Source organism: Anomaloglossus baeobatrachus, unplaced genomic scaffold, assembly GCF_048569485.1.
Source record: "Anomaloglossus baeobatrachus isolate aAnoBae1 unplaced genomic scaffold, aAnoBae1.hap1 Scaffold_3907, whole genome shotgun sequence".
Lineage (NCBI taxonomy): Eukaryota > Metazoa > Chordata > Amphibia > Anura > Aromobatidae > Anomaloglossus > Anomaloglossus baeobatrachus.
The window spans coordinates 34,638-52,709 of NW_027443247.1; the positions used below are offsets into that span (position 1 = coordinate 34,638).

The 18,072-nt window shown below is 46.6% G+C and overlaps 11 non-coding genes across 11 annotated transcripts; all 11 read left to right on the plus strand.

The window, feature by feature from the left end:
- Positions 1 to 1,131: 1,131 nt before the first annotated feature.
- On the plus strand, positions 1,132 to 1,322 carry LOC142275973 (U2 spliceosomal RNA). The gene has a single exon (XR_012739522.1). It is a non-coding gene; the product is annotated as a U2 spliceosomal RNA (small nuclear RNA).
- Positions 1,323 to 2,709: 1,387 nt separating this feature from the next.
- LOC142275974 (U2 spliceosomal RNA) lies at positions 2,710 to 2,900 on the plus strand. The gene has a single exon (XR_012739523.1). It is a non-coding gene; the product is annotated as a U2 spliceosomal RNA (small nuclear RNA).
- Positions 2,901 to 4,287: 1,387 nt separating this feature from the next.
- LOC142275975 (U2 spliceosomal RNA) lies at positions 4,288 to 4,478 on the plus strand. The gene has a single exon (XR_012739524.1). It is a non-coding gene; the product is annotated as a U2 spliceosomal RNA (small nuclear RNA).
- A 2,185-nt stretch (positions 4,479 to 6,663) lies between these two features.
- Positions 6,664 to 6,862, plus strand: LOC142275987 (U2 spliceosomal RNA). The gene has a single exon (XR_012739535.1). It is a non-coding gene; the product is annotated as a U2 spliceosomal RNA (small nuclear RNA).
- A 1,387-nt stretch (positions 6,863 to 8,249) lies between these two features.
- Positions 8,250 to 8,440, plus strand: LOC142275976 (U2 spliceosomal RNA). The gene has a single exon (XR_012739525.1). It is a non-coding gene; the product is annotated as a U2 spliceosomal RNA (small nuclear RNA).
- A 1,387-nt stretch (positions 8,441 to 9,827) lies between these two features.
- LOC142275977 (U2 spliceosomal RNA) lies at positions 9,828 to 10,018 on the plus strand. Its single transcript, XR_012739526.1, has one exon. It is a non-coding gene; the product is annotated as a U2 spliceosomal RNA (small nuclear RNA).
- A 1,387-nt stretch (positions 10,019 to 11,405) lies between these two features.
- Positions 11,406 to 11,596, plus strand: LOC142275979 (U2 spliceosomal RNA). Its single transcript, XR_012739528.1, has one exon. It is a non-coding gene; the product is annotated as a U2 spliceosomal RNA (small nuclear RNA).
- A 1,388-nt stretch (positions 11,597 to 12,984) lies between these two features.
- LOC142275981 (U2 spliceosomal RNA) lies at positions 12,985 to 13,175 on the plus strand. The gene has a single exon (XR_012739529.1). It is a non-coding gene; the product is annotated as a U2 spliceosomal RNA (small nuclear RNA).
- Positions 13,176 to 14,562: 1,387 nt separating this feature from the next.
- Positions 14,563 to 14,753, plus strand: LOC142275982 (U2 spliceosomal RNA). The gene has a single exon (XR_012739530.1). It is a non-coding gene; the product is annotated as a U2 spliceosomal RNA (small nuclear RNA).
- Positions 14,754 to 16,140: 1,387 nt separating this feature from the next.
- LOC142275983 (U2 spliceosomal RNA) lies at positions 16,141 to 16,331 on the plus strand. The gene has a single exon (XR_012739531.1). It is a non-coding gene; the product is annotated as a U2 spliceosomal RNA (small nuclear RNA).
- A 1,387-nt stretch (positions 16,332 to 17,718) lies between these two features.
- LOC142275984 (U2 spliceosomal RNA) lies at positions 17,719 to 17,909 on the plus strand. The gene has a single exon (XR_012739532.1). It is a non-coding gene; the product is annotated as a U2 spliceosomal RNA (small nuclear RNA).
- Positions 17,910 to 18,072: the final 163 nt, after the last annotated feature.

Genomic DNA, 18,072 nt, shown 5'->3' on the forward strand with positions numbered 1-18,072 from the left:
AATTGAATGGAATAGATCCCTTTTGGACAAAGTGGATTCACCTGCTGCTGCAGTGACCACAGGTGTGATAAGATCTAGAATTGGCATCTGGTGCGATCTCTCCGCTTCCACTCCAAAGAAAGTTACCTGTTTATTCCTATCATGCATTGGTTTTTGGGGTTTTCTTTGAGTAATGATGATCTCTTTAGTAGTCTGTTGGCGCCCTCTCCTGGAGGAATAGTTTGCTTGCTCTTGGACATTCTAAAAGAGAGGTCATGATAGACATTGAGCTTCTGAGCTCAATTGGGGACAGTCATGGGTGATGAATGTTTGCAACCTACTGCGAAGCCTCATACCGCAATATAAGGAACGTCAAATACTAAGAAAGGGCGGCCTATGAAAGAATTACTACTTTCAATAAGTACACTTAAACGGCTAATTGGGAATAGAAAAACTGTAAAAAGCCCTCTGAGAAAGCCCCCCTCTAACCTTTGATAGTAAGCTTTTCTGTAGTCTGCCTGTTGATGTATTTTCCGTTTGAACTGTGCACAACATGAAGAGACGGAACACTGGCGGCTTGTCACAATGCCCCCCGATGACATCACAATAGCGCTGCTGCCTAGAAAACAAGCTGCGCAGAAGAAGTTGTTCTTTGGGTGGGAGGGTGGGCTAGTGGAAGGAGGGGGCAATCTCTTTTTTTCCCGGGTGGTAGGGGGATGACAGGAGAAGGGAAGCGGGTGGTGAGAAAGGTACAGAGGGCAGGGTTTGGGGGCTGGGAAGGAAAGGGAAAAGATTAGGGTTTGGGGATGATGAAAGGGCTTTCTACGGGTAAGGATGGCAAAGGGTGGCAGTGACGGAAAGTCAGGCAACCTGTCCTGTCCGTCTTTTTGTATCGTGAATTGGAAAGACTGCAAGGGGGAGGGGAGTTGCTTGCGCCCTAAAGGAGGAGTTATTCAGATTCATTGCAGTGGGCGGCGGCTGCAAAACGCACCATTCTTCTTGTTTTTGCTCTGCAAAGCAGCCTTTTCAAGGGTTGGCTTGGGTGACAAAATGTCTTGTGTAGGCGTGGGTTTGTCTCCCTCTCGCTCTCTCTCCCTAAGATGTGTCCGGCATAGGCCAGGGTGCCACTCGAGGCCCAAACCAATTCTGGTTATCGCTTCTCGGCCTTTTGGCTAAGATCAAGTGTAGTATCTGTTCTTATCAGTTTAATATCTGATACGTCCCCTATCTGGGGACCATATATTAAATGGATTTTTAGAACAGGGAGATGGAAAAAGAGCTTGCTCTGTCCACTCCACGCATTGACCTGGTATTGCAGTACCTCCAGGAACGGTGCACCCCTTCTTAACCCAGTTTCCAAAAGCAGAACTCAATTCACCTGATTCATATTAGCCCGATTTAATGAATTGGAAGAAAGCATACGTCTTCATATGCACCTCAATTTGGCCCATTCACTTTTCACACTTCCTCCTTTTGTTTTTTATCTTTCACACTTTTGACTTTCTTTATTCATCCAAATAGCAAACTCATCACCACTCAACCTGACCAACTCGGCTATGTCCCCGTGCTGCAGTTCTCTGTCTTATCTAGATCATTTGCAATTGAATGGAATAGATCCCTTTTGGACAAAGTGGATTCACCTGCTGCTGCAGTGACCACAGGTGTGATAAGATCTAGAATTGGCATCTGGTGCGATCTCTCCGCTTCCACTCCAAAGAAAGTTACCTGTTTATTCCTATCATGCATTGGTTTTTGGGGTTTTCTTTGAGTAATGATGATCTCTTTAGTAGTCTGTTGGCGCCCTCTCCTGGAGGAATAGTTTGCTTGCTCTTGGACATTCTAAAAGAGAGGTCATGATAGACATTGAGCTTCTGAGCTCAATTGGGGACAGTCATGGGTGATGAATGTTTGCAACCTACTGCGAAGCCTCATACCGCAATATAAGGAACGTCAAATACTAAGAAAGGGCGGCCTATGAAAGAATTACTACTTTCAATAAGTACACTTAAACGGCTAATTGGGAATAGAAAAACTGTAAAAAGCCCTCTGAGAAAGCCCCCCTCTAACCTTTGATAGTAAGCTTTTCTGTAGTCTGCCTGTTGATGTATTTTCCGTTTGAACTGTGCACAACATGAAGAGACGGAACACTGGCGGCTTGTCACAATGCCCCCCGATGACATCACAATAGCGCTGCTGCCTAGAAAACAAGCTGCGCAGAAGAAGTTGTTCTTTGGGTGGGAGGGTGGGCTAGTGGAAGGAGGGGGCAATCTCTTTTTTTCCCGGGTGGTAGGGGGATGACAGGAGAAGGGAAGCGGGTGGTGAGAAAGGTACAGAGGGCAGGGTTTGGGGGCTGGGAAGGAAAGGGAAAAGATTAGGGTTTGGGGATGATGAAAGGGCTTTCTACGGGTAAGGATGGCAAAGGGTGGCAGTGACGGAAAGTCAGGCAACCTGTCCTGTCCGTCTTTTTGTATCGTGAATTGGAAAGACTGCAAGGGGGAGGGGAGTTGCTTGCGCCCTAAAGGAGGAGTTATTCAGATTCATTGCAGTGGGCGGCGGCTGCAAAACGCACCATTCTTCTTGTTTTTGCTCTGCAAAGCAGCCTTTTCAAGGGTTGGCTTGGGTGACAAAATGTCTTGTGTAGGCGTGGGTTTGTCTCCCTCTCGCTCTCTCTCCCTAAGATGTGTCCGGCATAGGCCAGGGTGCCACTCGAGGCCCAAACCAATTCTGGTTATCGCTTCTCGGCCTTTTGGCTAAGATCAAGTGTAGTATCTGTTCTTATCAGTTTAATATCTGATACGTCCCCTATCTGGGGACCATATATTAAATGGATTTTTAGAACAGGGAGATGGAAAAAGAGCTTGCTCTGTCCACTCCACGCATTGACCTGGTATTGCAGTACCTCCAGGAACGGTGCACCCCTTCTTAACCCAGTTTCCAAAAGCAGAACTCAATTCACCTGATTCATATTAGCCCGATTTAATGAATTGGAAGAAAGCATACGTCTTCATATGCACCTCAATTTGGCCCATTCACTTTTCACACTTCCTCCTTTTGTTTTTTATCTTTCACACTTTTGACTTTCTTTATTCATCCAAATAGCAAACTCATCACCACTCAACCTGACCAACTCGGCTATGTCCCCGTGCTGCAGTTCTCTGTCTTATCTAGATCATTTGCAATTGAATGGAATAGATCCCTTTTGGACAAAGTGGATTCACCTGCTGCTGCAGTGACCACAGGTGTGATAAGATCTAGAATTGGCATCTGGTGCGATCTCTCCGCTTCCACTCCAAAGAAAGTTACCTGTTTATTCCTATCATGCATTGGTTTTTGGGGTTTTCTTTGAGTAATGATGATCTCTTTAGTAGTCTGTTGGCGCCCTCTCCTGGAGGAATAGTTTGCTTGCTCTTGGACATTCTAAAAGAGAGGTCATGATAGAAATTGAGCTTCTGAGCTCAATTGGGGACAGTCATGGGTGATGAATGTTTGCAACCTACTGCGAAGCCTCATACCGCAATATAAGGAACGTCAAATACTAAGAAAGGGCGGCCTATGAAAGAATTACTACTTTCAATAAGTACACTTAAACGGCTAATTGGGAATAGAAAAACTGTAAAAAGCCCTCTGAGAAAGCCCCCCTCTAACCTTTGATAGTAAGCTTTTCTGTAGTCTGCCTGTTGATGTATTTTCCGTTTGAACTGTGCACAACATGAAGAGACGGAACACTGGCGGCTTGTCACAATGCCCCCCGATGACATCACAATAGCGCTGCTGCCTAGAAAACAAGCTGCGCAGAAGAAGTTGTTCTTTGGGTGGGAGGGTGGGCTAGTGGAAGGAGGGGGCAATCTCTTTTTTTCCCGGGTGGTAGGGGGATGACAGGAGAAGGGAAGCGGGTGGTGAGAAAGGTACAGAGGGCAGGGTTTGGGGGCTGGGAAGGAAAGGGAAAAGATTAGGGTTTGGGGATGATGAAAGGGCTTTCTACGGGTAAGGATGGCAAAGGGTGGCAGTGACGGAAAGTCAGGCAACCTGTCCTGTCCGTCTTTTTGTATCGTGAATTGGAAAGACTGCAAGGGGGAGGGGAGTTGCTTGCGCCCTAAAGGAGGAGTTATTCAGATTCATTGCAGTGGGCGGCGGCTGCAAAACGCACCATTCTTCTTGTTTTTGCTCTGCAAAGCAGCCTTTTCAAGGGTTGGCTTGGGTGACAAAATGTCTTGTGTAGGCGTGGGTTTGTCTCCCTCTCGCTCTCTCTCCCTAAGATGTGTCCGGCATAGGCCAGGGTGCCACTCGAGGCCCAAACCAATTCTGGTTATCGCTTCTCGGCCTTTTGGCTAAGATCAAGTGTAGTATCTGTTCTTATCAGTTTAATATCTGATACGTCCCCTATCTGGGGACCATATATTAAATGGATTTTTAGAACAGGGAGATGGAAAAAGAGCTTGCTCTGTCCACTCCACGCATTGACCTGGTATTGCAGTACCTCCAGGAACGGTGCACCCCTTCTTAACCCAGTTTCCAAAAGCAGAACTCAATTCACCTGATTCATATTAGCCCGATTTAATGAATTGGAAGAAAGCATACGTCTTCATATGCACCTCAATTTGGCCCATTCACTTTTCACACTTCCTCCTTTTGTTTTTTATCTTTCACACTTTTGACTTTCTTTATTCATCCAAATAGCAAACTCATCACCACTCAACCTGACCAACTCGGCTATGTCCCCGTGCTGCAGTTCTCTGTCTTATCTAGATCATTTGCAATTGAATGGAATAGATCCCTTTTGGACAAAGTGGATTCACCTGCTGCTGCAGTGACCACAGGTGTGATAAGATCTAGAATTGGCATCTGGTGCGATCTCTCCGCTTCCACTCCAAAGAAAGTTACCTGTTTATTCCTATCATGCATTGGTTTTTGGGGTTTTCTTTGAGTAATGATGATCTCTTTAGTAGTCTGTTGGCGCCCTCTCCTGGAGGAATAGTTTGCTTGCTCTTGGACATTCTAAAAGAGAGGTCATGATAGACATTGAGCTTCTGAGCTCAATTGGGGACAGTCATGGGTGATGAATGTTTGCAACCTACTGCGAAGCCTCATACCGCAATATAAGGAACGTCAAATACTAAGAAAGGGCGGCCTATGAAAGAATTACTACTTTCAATAAGTACACTTAAACGGCTAATTGGGAATAGAAAAACTGTAAAAAGCCCTCTGAGAAAGCCCCCCTCTAACCTTTGATAGTAAGCTTTTCTGTAGTCTGCCTGTTGATGTATTTTCCGTTTGAACTGTGCACAACATGAAGAGACGGAACACTGGCGGCTTGTCACAATGCCCCCCGATGACATCACAATAGCGCTGCTGCCTAGAAAACAAGCTGCGCAGAAGAAGTTGTTCTTTGGGTGGGAGGGTGGGCTAGTGGAAGGAGGGGGCAATCTCTTTTTTTCCCGGGTGGTAGGGGGATGACAGGAGAAGGGAAGCGGGTGGTGAGAAAGGTACAGAGGGCAGGGTTTGGGGGCTGGGAAGGAAAGGGAAAAGATTAGGGTTTGGGGATGATGAAAGGGCTTTCTACGGGTAAGGATGGCAAAGGGTGGCAGTGACGGAAAGTCAGGCAACCTGTCCTGTCCGTCTTTTTGTATCGTGAATTGGAAAGACTGCAAGGGGGAGGGGAGTTGCTTGCGCCCTAAAGGAGGAGTTATTCAGATTCATTGCAGTGGGCGGCGGCTGCAAAACGCACCATTCTTCTTGTTTTTGCTCTGCAAAGCAGCCTTTTCAAGGGTTGGCTTGGGTGACAAAATGTCTTGTGTAGGCGTGGGTTTGTCTCCCTCTCGCTCTCTCTCCCTAAGATGTGTCCGGCATAGGCCAGGGTGCCACTCGAGGCCCAAACCAATTCTGGTTATCGCTTCTCGGCCTTTTGGCTAAGATCAAGTGTAGTGTTGTTCGAAGAGGTGGTTTAAGCTCCAGGCCACCTTAGTACAATGATACAATGCACACTGGAAGGTTGCGCTTGCTAGTACTCTGGATGGATAGTATATTCATCTAGTGGAAAACATGGCCCTACCAGGATCGAGGCTATTAGACTGAGTAAGGATGGGGGGCTATGGTACAACGTGCCCCAGGACTGACGACCCTGGAGTGAGTCTGAGCTTGCTGGCTTGGGACCCCGGCAAGCCTTGGGCTCTGTAGCACACCGTACCTTGCCTTTTCATACTTTTTGAGCATATTACCCTATCCCGGCCTTCTGGCTAGGAAGGGAAATTTTTATAATCCCGGTCGGAGGTCTGGTCAGCTTTGGGCTGAGAAACTAACACCCGGTTGGAGGTCCGGGTCAGCTTCGGCTGAGAAACCAACACCCGGTTGGAGGTCTGGGTCAGCTTCGGCTGAGAAACCAACACCCGGTTGGAGGTCCGGTTAGCCTTGGGCTGAGAAACCAACACCGGTTGACGGTCCGGGCAGTTTCGGCTGCGAAACCAACAACTAGTAGCTCTCTACTCCACTTGGGTAAGATGCCTGGGTGGACGCTGGGAGCAACGACAAGGCTCAACCAGGCTTCGGCTTGGGGGAGCACTGAAGATCCCTGACCCTTGCTGTGGCCTTCTGGCTCGGAGGGACGGGGATGATTTTTGGGGACCCTCTCCTCACGGTGGGGTCCACACGAATCCTAGCCTTTGCACTGTTTTTGGTGTGACTTCGGTCATGCATTTTTTGTGGTGCTTTGGAAAGCTTCATTAAATCAAAAAAATCTGTTCTTATCAGTTTAATATCTGATACGTCCCCTATCTGGGGACCATATATTAAATGGATTTTTAGAACAGGGAGATGGAAAAAGAGCTTGCTCTGTCCACTCCACGCATTGACCTGGTATTGCAGTACCTCCAGGAACGGTGCACCCCTTCTTAACCCAGTTTCCAAAAGCAGAACTCAATTCACCTGATTCATATTAGCCCGATTTAATGATTTGGAAGAAAGCATACGTCTTCATATGCACCTCAATTTGGCCCATTCACTTTTCACACTTCCTCCTTTTGTTTTTTATCTTTCACACTTTTGACTTTCTTTATTCATCCAAATAGCAAACTCATCACCACTCAACCTGACCAACTCGGCTATGTCCCCGTGCTGCAGTTCTCTGTCTTATCTAGATCATTTGCAATTGAATGGAATAGATCCCTTTTGGACAAAGTGGATTCACCTGCTGCTGCAGTGACCACAGGTGTGATAAGATCTAGAATTGGCATCTGGTGCGATCTCTCCGCTTCCACTCCAAAGAAAGTTACCTGTTTATTCCTATCATGCATTGGTTTTTGGGGTTTTCTTTGAGTAATGATGATCTCTTTAGTAGTCTGTTGGCGCCCTCTCCTGGAGGAATAGTTTGCTTGCTCTTGGACATTCTAAAAGAGAGGTCATGATAGACATTGAGCTTCTGAGCTCAATTGGGGACAGTCATGGGTGATGAATGTTTGCAACCTACTGCGAAGCCTCATACCGCAATATAAGGAACGTCAAATACTAAGAAAGGGCGGCCTATGAAAGAATTACTACTTTCAATAAGTACACTTAAACGGCTAATTGGGAATAGAAAAACTGTAAAAAGCCCTCTGAGAAAGCCCCCCTCTAACCTTTGATAGTAAGCTTTTCTGTAGTCTGCCTGTTGATGTATTTTCCGTTTGAACTGTGCACAACATGAAGAGACGGAACACTGGCGGCTTGTCACAATGCCCCCCGATGACATCACAATAGCGCTGCTGCCTAGAAAACAAGCTGCGCAGAAGAAGTTGTTCTTTGGGTGGGAGGGTGGGCTAGTGGAAGGAGGGGGCAATCTCTTTTTTTCCCGGGTGGTAGGGGGATGACAGGAGAAGGGAAGCGGGTGGTGAGAAAGGTACAGAGGGCAGGGTTTGGGGGCTGGGAAGGAAAGGGAAAAGATTAGGGTTTGGGGATGATGAAAGGGCTTTCTACGGGTAAGGATGGCAAAGGGTGGCAGTGACGGAAAGTCAGGCAACCTGTCCTGTCCGTCTTTTTGTATCGTGAATTGGAAAGACTGCAAGGGGGAGGGGAGTTGCTTGCGCCCTAAAGGAGGAGTTATTCAGATTCATTGCAGTGGGCGGCGGCTGCAAAACGCACCATTCTTCTTGTTTTTGCTCTGCAAAGCAGCCTTTTCAAGGGTTGGCTTGGGTGACAAAATGTCTTGTGTAGGCGTGGGTTTGTCTCCCTCTCGCTCTCTCTCCCTAAGATGTGTCCGGCATAGGCCAGGGTGCCACTCGAGGCCCAAACCAATTCTGGTTATCGCTTCTCGGCCTTTTGGCTAAGATCAAGTGTAGTATCTGTTCTTATCAGTTTAATATCTGATACGTCCCCTATCTGGGGACCATATATTAAATGGATTTTTAGAACAGGGAGATGGAAAAAGAGCTTGCTCTGTCCACTCCACGCATTGACCTGGTATTGCAGTACCTCCAGGAACGGTGCACCCCTTCTTAACCCAGTTTCCAAAAGCAGAACTCAATTCACCTGATTCATATTAGCCCGATTTAATGAATTGGAAGAAAGCATACGTCTTCATATGCACCTCAATTTGGCCCATTCACTTTTCACACTTCCTCCTTTTGTTTTTTATCTTTCACACTTTTGACTTTCTTTATTCATCCAAATAGCAAACTCATCACCACTCAACCTGACCAACTCGGCTATGTCCCCGTGCTGCAGTTCTCTGTCTTATCTAGATCATTTGCAATTGAATGGAATAGATCCCTTTTGGACAAAGTGGATTCACCTGCTGCTGCAGTGACCACAGGTGTGATAAGATCTAGAATTGGCATCTGGTGCGATCTCTCCGCTTCCACTCCAAAGAAAGTTACCTGTTTATTCCTATCATGCATTGGTTTTTGGGGTTTTCTTTGAGTAATGATGATCTCTTTAGTAGTCTGTTGGCGCCCTCTCCTGGAGGAATAGTTTGCTTGCTCTTGGACATTCTAAAAGAGAGGTCATGATAGACATTGAGCTTCTGAGCTCAATTGGGGACAGTCATGGGTGATGAATGTTTGCAACCTACTGCGAAGCCTCATACCGCAATATAAGGAACGTCAAATACTAAGAAAGGGCGGCCTATGAAAGAATTACTACTTTCAATAAGTACACTTAAACGGCTAATTGGGAATAGAAAAACTGTAAAAAGCCCTCTGAGAAAGCCCCCCTCTAACCTTTGATAGTAAGCTTTTCTGTAGTCTGCCTGTTGATGTATTTTCCGTTTGAACTGTGCACAACATGAAGAGACGGAACACTGGCGGCTTGTCACAATGCCCCCCGATGACATCACAATAGCGCTGCTGCCTAGAAAACAAGCTGCGCAGAAGAAGTTGTTCTTTGGGTGGGAGGGTGGGCTAGTGGAAGGAGGGGGCAATCTCTTTTTTTCCCGGGTGGTAGGGGGATGACAGGAGAAGGGAAGCGGGTGGTGAGAAAGGTACAGAGGGCAGGGTTTGGGGGCTGGGAAGGAAAGGGAAAAGATTAGGGTTTGGGGATGATGAAAGGGCTTTCTACGGGTAAGGATGGCAAAGGGTGGCAGTGACGGAAAGTCAGGCAACCTGTCCTGTCCGTCTTTTTGTATCGTGAATTGGAAAGACTGCAAGGGGGAGGGGAGTTGCTTGCGCCCTAAAGGAGGAGTTATTCAGATTCATTGCAGTGGGCGGCGGCTGCAAAACGCACCATTCTTCTTGTTTTTGCTCTGCAAAGCAGCCTTTTCAAGGGTTGGCTTGGGTGACAAAATGTCTTGTGTAGGCGTGGGTTTGTCTCCCTCTCGCTCTCTCTCCCTAAGATGTGTCCGGCATAGGCCAGGGTGCCACTCGAGGCCCAAACCAATTCTGGTTATCGCTTCTCGGCCTTTTGGCTAAGATCAAGTGTAGTATCTGTTCTTATCAGTTTAATATCTGATACGTCCCCTATCTGGGGACCATATATTAAATGGATTTTTAGAACAGGGAGATGGAAAAAGAGCTTGCTCTGTCCACTCCACGCATTGACCTGGTATTGCAGTACCTCCAGGAACGGTGCACCCCTTCTTAACCCAGTTTCCAAAAGCAGAACTCAATTCACCTGATTCATATTAGCCCGATTTAATGAATTGGAAGAAAGCATACGTCTTCATATGCACCTCAATTTGGCCCATTCACTTTTCACACTTCCTCCTTTTGTTTTTTATCTTTCACACTTTTGACTTTCTTTATTCATCCAAATAGCAAACTCATCACCACTCAACCTGACCAACTCGGCTATGTCCCCGTGCTGCAGTTCTCTGTCTTATCTAGATCATTTGCAATTGAATGGAATAGATCCCTTTTGGACAAAGTGGATTCACCTGCTGCTGCAGTGACCACAGGTGTGATAAGATCTAGAATTGGCATCTGGTGCGATCTCTCCGCTTCCACTCCAAAGAAAGTTACCTGTTTATTCCTATCATGCATTGGTTTTTGGGGTTTTCTTTGAGTAATGATGATCTCTTTAGTAGTCTGTTGGCGCCCTCTCCTGGAGGAATAGTTTGCTTGCTCTTGGACATTCTAAAAGAGAGGTCATGATAGACATTGAGCTTCTGAGCTCAATTGGGGACAGTCATGGGTGATGAATGTTTGCAACCTACTGCGAAGCCTCATACCGCAATATAAGGAACGTCAAATACTAAGAAAGGGCGGCCTATGAAAGAATTACTACTTTCAATAAGTACACTTAAACGGCTAATTGGGAATAGAAAAACTGTAAAAAGCCCTCTGAGAAAGCCCCCCTCTAACCTTTGATAGTAAGCTTTTCTGTAGTCTGCCTGTTGATGTATTTTCCGTTTGAACTGTGCACAACATGAAGAGACGGAACACTGGCGGCTTGTCACAATGCCCCCCGATGACATCACAATAGCGCTGCTGCCTAGAAAACAAGCTGCGCAGAAGAAGTTGTTCTTTGGGTGGGAGGGTGGGCTAGTGGAAGGAGGGGGCAATCTCTTTTTTTCCCGGGTGGTAGGGGGATGACAGGAGAAGGGAAGCGGGTGGTGAGAAAGGTACAGAGGGCAGGGTTTGGGGGCTGGGAAGGAAAGGGAAAAGATTAGGGTTTGGGGATGATGAAAGGGCTTTCTACGGGTAAGGATGGCAAAGGGTGGCAGTGACGGAAAGTCAGGCAACCTGTCCTGTCCGTCTTTTTGTATCGTGAATTGGAAAGACTGCAAGGGGGAGGGGAGTTGCTTGCGCCCTAAAGGAGGAGTTATTCAGATTCATTGCAGTGGGCGGCGGCTGCAAAACGCACCATTCTTCTTGTTTTTGCTCTGCAAAGCAGCCTTTTCAAGGGTTGGCTTGGGTGACAAAATGTCTTGTGTAGGCGTGGGTTTGTCTCCCTCTCGCTCTCTCTCCCTAAGATGTGTCCGGCATAGGCCAGGGTGCCACTCGAGGCCCAAACCAATTCTGGTTATCGCTTCTCGGCCTTTTGGCTAAGATCAAGTGTAGTATCTGTTCTTATCAGTTTAATATCTGATACGTCCCCTATCTGGGGACCATATATTAAATGGATTTTTAGAACAGGGAGATGGAAAAAGAGCTTGCTCTGTCCACTCCACGCATTGACCTGGTATTGCAGTACCTCCAGGAACGGTGCACCCCTTCTTAACCCAGTTTCCAAAAGCAGAACTCAATTCACCTGATTCATATTAGCCCGATTTAATGAATTGGAAGAAAGCATACGTCTTCATATGCACCTCAATTTGGCCCATTCACTTTTCACACTTCCTCCTTTTGTTTTTTATCTTTCACACTTTTGACTTTCTTTATTCATCCAAATAGCAAACTCATCACCACTCAACCTGACCAACTCGGCTATGTCCCCGTGCTGCAGTTCTCTGTCTTATCTAGATCATTTGCAATTGAATGGAATAGATCCCTTTTGGACAAAGTGGATTCACCTGCTGCTGCAGTGACCACAGGTGTGATAAGATCTAGAATTGGCATCTGGTGCGATCTCTCCGCTTCCACTCCAAAGAAAGTTACCTGTTTATTCCTATCATGCATTGGTTTTTGGGGTTTTCTTTGAGTAATGATGATCTCTTTAGTAGTCTGTTGGCGCCCTCTCCTGGAGGAATAGTTTGCTTGCTCTTGGACATTCTAAAAGAGAGGTCATGATAGACATTGAGCTTCTGAGCTCAATTGGGGACAGTCATGGGTGATGAATGTTTGCAACCTACTGCGAAGCCTCATACCGCAATATAAGGAACGTCAAATACTAAGAAAGGGCGGCCTATGAAAGAATTACTACTTTCAATAAGTACACTTAAACGGCTAATTGGGAATAGAAAAACTGTAAAAAGCCCTCTGAGAAAGCCCCCCTCTAACCTTTGATAGTAAGCTTTTCTGTAGTCTGCCTGTTGATGTATTTTCCGTTTGAACTGTGCACAACATGAAGAGACGGAACACTGGCGGCTTGTCACAATGCCCCCCGATGACATCACAATAGCGCTGCTGCCTAGAAAACAAGCTGCGCAGAAGAAGTTGTTCTTTGGGTGGGAGGGTGGGCTAGTGGAAGGAGGGGGCAATCTCTTTTTTTTCCCGGGTGGTAGGGGGATGACAGGAGAAGGGAAGCGGGTGGTGAGAAAGGTACAGAGGGCAGGGTTTGGGGGCTGGGAAGGAAAGGGAAAAGATTAGGGTTTGGGGATGATGAAAGGGCTTTCTACGGGTAAGGATGGCAAAGGGTGGCAGTGACGGAAAGTCAGGCAACCTGTCCTGTCCGTCTTTTTGTATCGTGAATTGGAAAGACTGCAAGGGGGAGGGGAGTTGCTTGCGCCCTAAAGGAGGAGTTATTCAGATTCATTGCAGTGGGCGGCGGCTGCAAAACGCACCATTCTTCTTGTTTTTGCTCTGCAAAGCAGCCTTTTCAAGGGTTGGCTTGGGTGACAAAATGTCTTGTGTAGGCGTGGGTTTGTCTCCCTCTCGCTCTCTCTCCCTAAGATGTGTCCGGCATAGGCCAGGGTGCCACTCGAGGCCCAAACCAATTCTGGTTATCGCTTCTCGGCCTTTTGGCTAAGATCAAGTGTAGTATCTGTTCTTATCAGTTTAATATCTGATACGTCCCCTATCTGGGGACCATATATTAAATGGATTTTTAGAACAGGGAGATGGAAAAAGAGCTTGCTCTGTCCACTCCACGCATTGACCTGGTATTGCAGTACCTCCAGGAACGGTGCACCCCTTCTTAACCCAGTTTCCAAAAGCAGAACTCAATTCACCTGATTCATATTAGCCCGATTTAATGAATTGGAAGAAAGCATACGTCTTCATATGCACCTCAATTTGGCCCATTCACTTTTCACACTTCCTCCTTTTGTTTTTTATCTTTCACACTTTTGACTTTCTTTATTCATCCAAATAGCAAACTCATCACCACTCAACCTGACCAACTCGGCTATGTCCCCGTGCTGCAGTTCTCTGTCTTATCTAGATCATTTGCAATTGAATGGAATAGATCCCTTTTGGACAAAGTGGATTCACCTGCTGCTGCAGTGACCACAGGTGTGATAAGATCTAGAATTGGCATCTGGTGCGATCTCTCCGCTTCCACTCCAAAGAAAGTTACCTGTTTATTCCTATCATGCATTGGTTTTTGGGGTTTTCTTTGAGTAATGATGATCTCTTTAGTAGTCTGTTGGCGCCCTCTCCTGGAGGAATAGTTTGCTTGCTCTTGGACATTCTAAAAGAGAGGTCATGATAGACATTGAGCTTCTGAGCTCAATTGGGGACAGTCATGGGTGATGAATGTTTGCAACCTACTGCGAAGCCTCATACCGCAATATAAGGAACGTCAAATACTAAGAAAGGGCGGCCTATGAAAGAATTACTACTTTCAATAAGTACACTTAAACGGCTAATTGGGAATAGAAAAACTGTAAAAAGCCCTCTGAGAAAGCCCCCCTCTAACCTTTGATAGTAAGCTTTTCTGTAGTCTGCCTGTTGATGTATTTTCCGTTTGAACTGTGCACAACATGAAGAGACGGAACACTGGCGGCTTGTCACAATGCCCCCCAATGACATCACAATAGCGCTGCTGCCTAGAAAACAAGCTGCGCAGAAGAAGTTGTTCTTTGGGTGGGAGGGTGGGCTAGTGGAAGGAGGGGGCAATCTCTTTTTTTCCCGGGTGGTAGGGGGATGACAGGAGAAGGGAAGCGGGTGGTGAGAAAGGTACAGAGGGCAGGGTTTGGGGGCTGGGAAGGAAAGGGAAAAGATTAGGGTTTGGGGATGATGAAAGGGCTTTCTACGGGTAAGGATGGCAAAGGGTGGCAGTGACGGAAAGTCAGGCAACCTGTCCTGTCCGTCTTTTTGTATCGTGAATTGGAAAGACTGCAAGGGGGAGGGGAGTTGCTTGCGCCCTAAAGGAGGAGTTATTCAGATTCATTGCAGTGGGCGGCGGCTGCAAAACGCACCATTCTTCTTGTTTTTGCTCTGCAAAGCAGCCTTTTCAAGGGTTGGCTTGGGTGACAAAATGTCTTGTGTAGGCGTGGGTTTGTCTCCCTCTCGCTCTCTCTCCCTAAGATGTGTCCGGCATAGGCCAGGGTGCCACTCGAGGCCCAAACCAATTCTGGTTATCGCTTCTCGGCCTTTTGGCTAAGATCAAGTGTAGTATCTGTTCTTATCAGTTTAATATCTGATACGTCCCCTATCTGGGGACCATATATTAAATGGATTTTTAGAACAGGGAGATGGAAAAAGAGCTTGCTCTGTCCACTCCACGCATTGACCTGGTATTGCAGTACCTCCAGGAACGGTGCACCCCTTCTTAACCCAGTTTCCAAAAGCAGAACTCAATTCACCTGATTCATATTAGCCCGATTTAATGAATTGGAAGAAAGCATACGTCTTCATATGCACCTCAATTTGGCCCATTCACTTTTCACACTTCCTCCTTTTGTTTTTTATCTTTCACACTTTTGACTTTCTTTATTCATCCAAATAGCAAACTCATCACCACTCAACCTGACCAACTCGGCTATGTCCCCGTGCTGCAGTTCTCTGTCTTATCTAGATCATTTGCAATTGAATGGAATAGATCCCTTTTGGACAAAGTGGATTCACCTGCTGCTGCAGTGACCACAGGTGTGATAAGATCTAGAATTGGCATCTGGTGCGATCTCTCCGCTTCCACTCCAAAGAAAGTTACCTGTTTATTCCTATCATGCATTGGTTTTTGGGGTTTTCTTTGAGTAATGATGATCTCTTTAGTAGTCTGTTGGCGCCCTCTCCTGGAGGAATAGTTTGCTTGCTCTTGGACATTCTAAAAGAGAGGTCATGATAGACATTGAGCTTCTGAGCTCAATTGGGGACAGTCATGGGTGATGAATGTTTGCAACCTACTGCGAAGCCTCATACCGCAATATAAGGAACGTCAAATACTAAGAAAGGGCGGCCTATGAAAGAATTACTACTTTCAATAAGTACACTTAAACGGCTAATTGGGAATAGAAAAACTGTAAAAAGCCCTCTGAGAAAGCCCCCCTCTAACCTTTGATAGTAAGCTTTTCTGTAGTCTGCCTGTTGATGTATTTTCCGTTTGAACTGTGCACAACATGAAGAGACGGAACACTGGCGGCTTGTCACAATGCCCCCCGATGACATCACAATAGCGCTGCTGCCTAGAAAACAAGCTGCGCAGAAGAAGTTGTTCTTTGGGTGGGAGGGTGGGCTAGTGGAAGGAGGGGGCAATCTCTTTTTTTCCCGGGTGGTAGGGGGATGACAGGAGAAGGGAAGCGGGTGGTGAGAAAGGTACAGAGGGCAGGGTTTGGGGGCTGGGAAGGAAAGGGAAAAGATTAGGGTTTGGGGATGATGAAAGGGCTTTCTACGGGTAAGGATGGCAAAGGGTGGCAGTGACGGAAAGTCAGGCAACCTGTCCTGTCCGTCTTTTTGTATCGTGAATTGGAAAGACTGCAAGGGGGAGGGGAGTTGCTTGCGCCCTAAAGGAGGAGTTATTCAGATTCATTGCAGTGGGCGGCGGCTGCAAAACGCACCATTCTTCTTGTTTTTGCTCTGCAAAGCAGCCTTTTCAAGGGTTGGCTTGGGTGACAAAATGTCTTGTGTAGGCGTGGGTTTGTCTCCCTCTCGCTCTCTCTCCCTAAGATGTGTCCGGCATAGGCCAGGGTGCCACTCGAGGCCCAAACCAATTCTGGTTATCGCTTCTCGGCCTTTTGGCTAAGATCAAGTGTAGTATCTGTTCTTATCAGTTTAATATCTGATACGTCCCCTATCTGGGGACCATATATTAAATGGATTTTTAGAACAGGGAGATGGAAAAAGAGCTTGCTCTGTCCACTCCACGCATTGACCTGGTATTGCAGTACCTCCAGGAACGGTGCACCCCTTCTTAACCCAGTTTCCAAAAGCAGAACTCAATTCACCTGATTCATATTAGCCCGATTTAATGAATTGGAAGAAAGCATACGTCTTCATATGCACCTCAATTTGGCCCATTCACTTTTCACACTTCCTCCTTTTGTTTTTTATCTTTCACACTTTTGACTTTCTTTATTCATCCAAATAGCAAACTCATCACCACTCAACCTGACCAACTCGGCTATGTCCCCGTGCTGCAGTTCTCTGTCTTATCTAGATCATTTGCAATTGAATGGAATAGATCCCTTTTGGACAAAGTGGATTCACCTGCTGCTGCAGTGACCACAGGTGTGATAAGATCTAGAATTGGCATCTGGTGCGATCTCTCCGCTTCCACTCCAAAGAAAGTTACCTGTTTATTCCTATCATGCATTGGTTTTTGGGGTTTTCTTTGAGTAATGATGATCTCTTTAGTAGTCTGTTGGCGCCCTCTCCTGGAGGAATAGTTTGCTTGCTCTTGGACATTCTAAAAGAGAGGTCATGATAGACATTGAGCTTCTGAGCTCAATTGGGGACAGTCATGGGTGATGAATGTTTGCAACCTACTGCGAAGCCTCATACCGCAATATAAGGAACGTCAAATACTAAGAAAGGGCGGCCTATGAAAGAATTACTACTTTCAATAAGTACACTTAAACGGCTAATTGGGAATAGAAAAACTGTAAAAAGCCCTCTGAGAAAGCCCCCCTCTAACCTTTGATAGTAAGCTTTTCTGTAGTCTGCCTGTTGATGTATTTTCCGTTTGAACTGTGCACAACATGAAGAGACGGAACACTGGCGGCTTGTCACAATGCCCCCCGATGACATCACAATAGCGCTGCTGCCTAGAAAACAAGCTGCGCAGAAGAAGTTGTTCTTTGGGTGGGAGGGTGGGCTAGTGGAAGGAGGGGGCAATCTCTTTTTTTCCCGGGTGGTAGGGGGATGACAGGAGAAGGGAAGCGGGTGGTGAGAAAGGTACAGAGGGCAGGGTTTGGGGGCTGGGAAGGAAAGGGAAAAGATTAGGGTTTGGGGATGATGAAAGGGCTTTCTACGGGTAAGGATGGCAAAGGGTGGCAGTGACGGAAAGTCAGGCAACCTGTCCTGTCCGTCTTTTTGTATCGTGAATTGGAAAGACTGCAAGGGGGAGGGGAGTTGCTTGCGCCCTAAAGGAGGAGTTATTCAGATTCATTGCAGTGGGCGGCGGCTGCAAAACGCACCATTCTTCTTGTTTTTGCTCTGCAAAGCAGCCTTTTCAAGGGTTGGCTTGGGTGACAAAATGTCTTGTGTAGGCGTGGGTTTGTCTCCCTCTCGCTCTCTCTCCCTAAGATGTGTCCGGCATAGGCCAGGGTGCCACTCGAGGCCCAAACCAATTCTGGTTATCGCTTCTCGGCCTTTTGGCTAAGATCAAGTGTAGTATCTGTTCTTATCAGTTTAATATCTGATACGTCCCCTATCTGGGGACCATATATTAAATGGATTTTTAGAACAGGGAGATGGAAAAAGAGCTTGCTCTGTCCACTCCACGCATTGACCTGGTATTGCAGTACCTCCAGGAACGGTGCACCCCTTCTTAACCCAGTTTCCAAAAGCAGAACTCAATTCACCTGATTCATATTAGCCCGATTTAATGAATTGGAAGAAAGCATACGTCTTCATATGCACCTCAATTTGGCCCATTCACTTTTCACACTTCCTCCTTTTGTTTTTTATCTTTCACACTTTTGACTTTCTT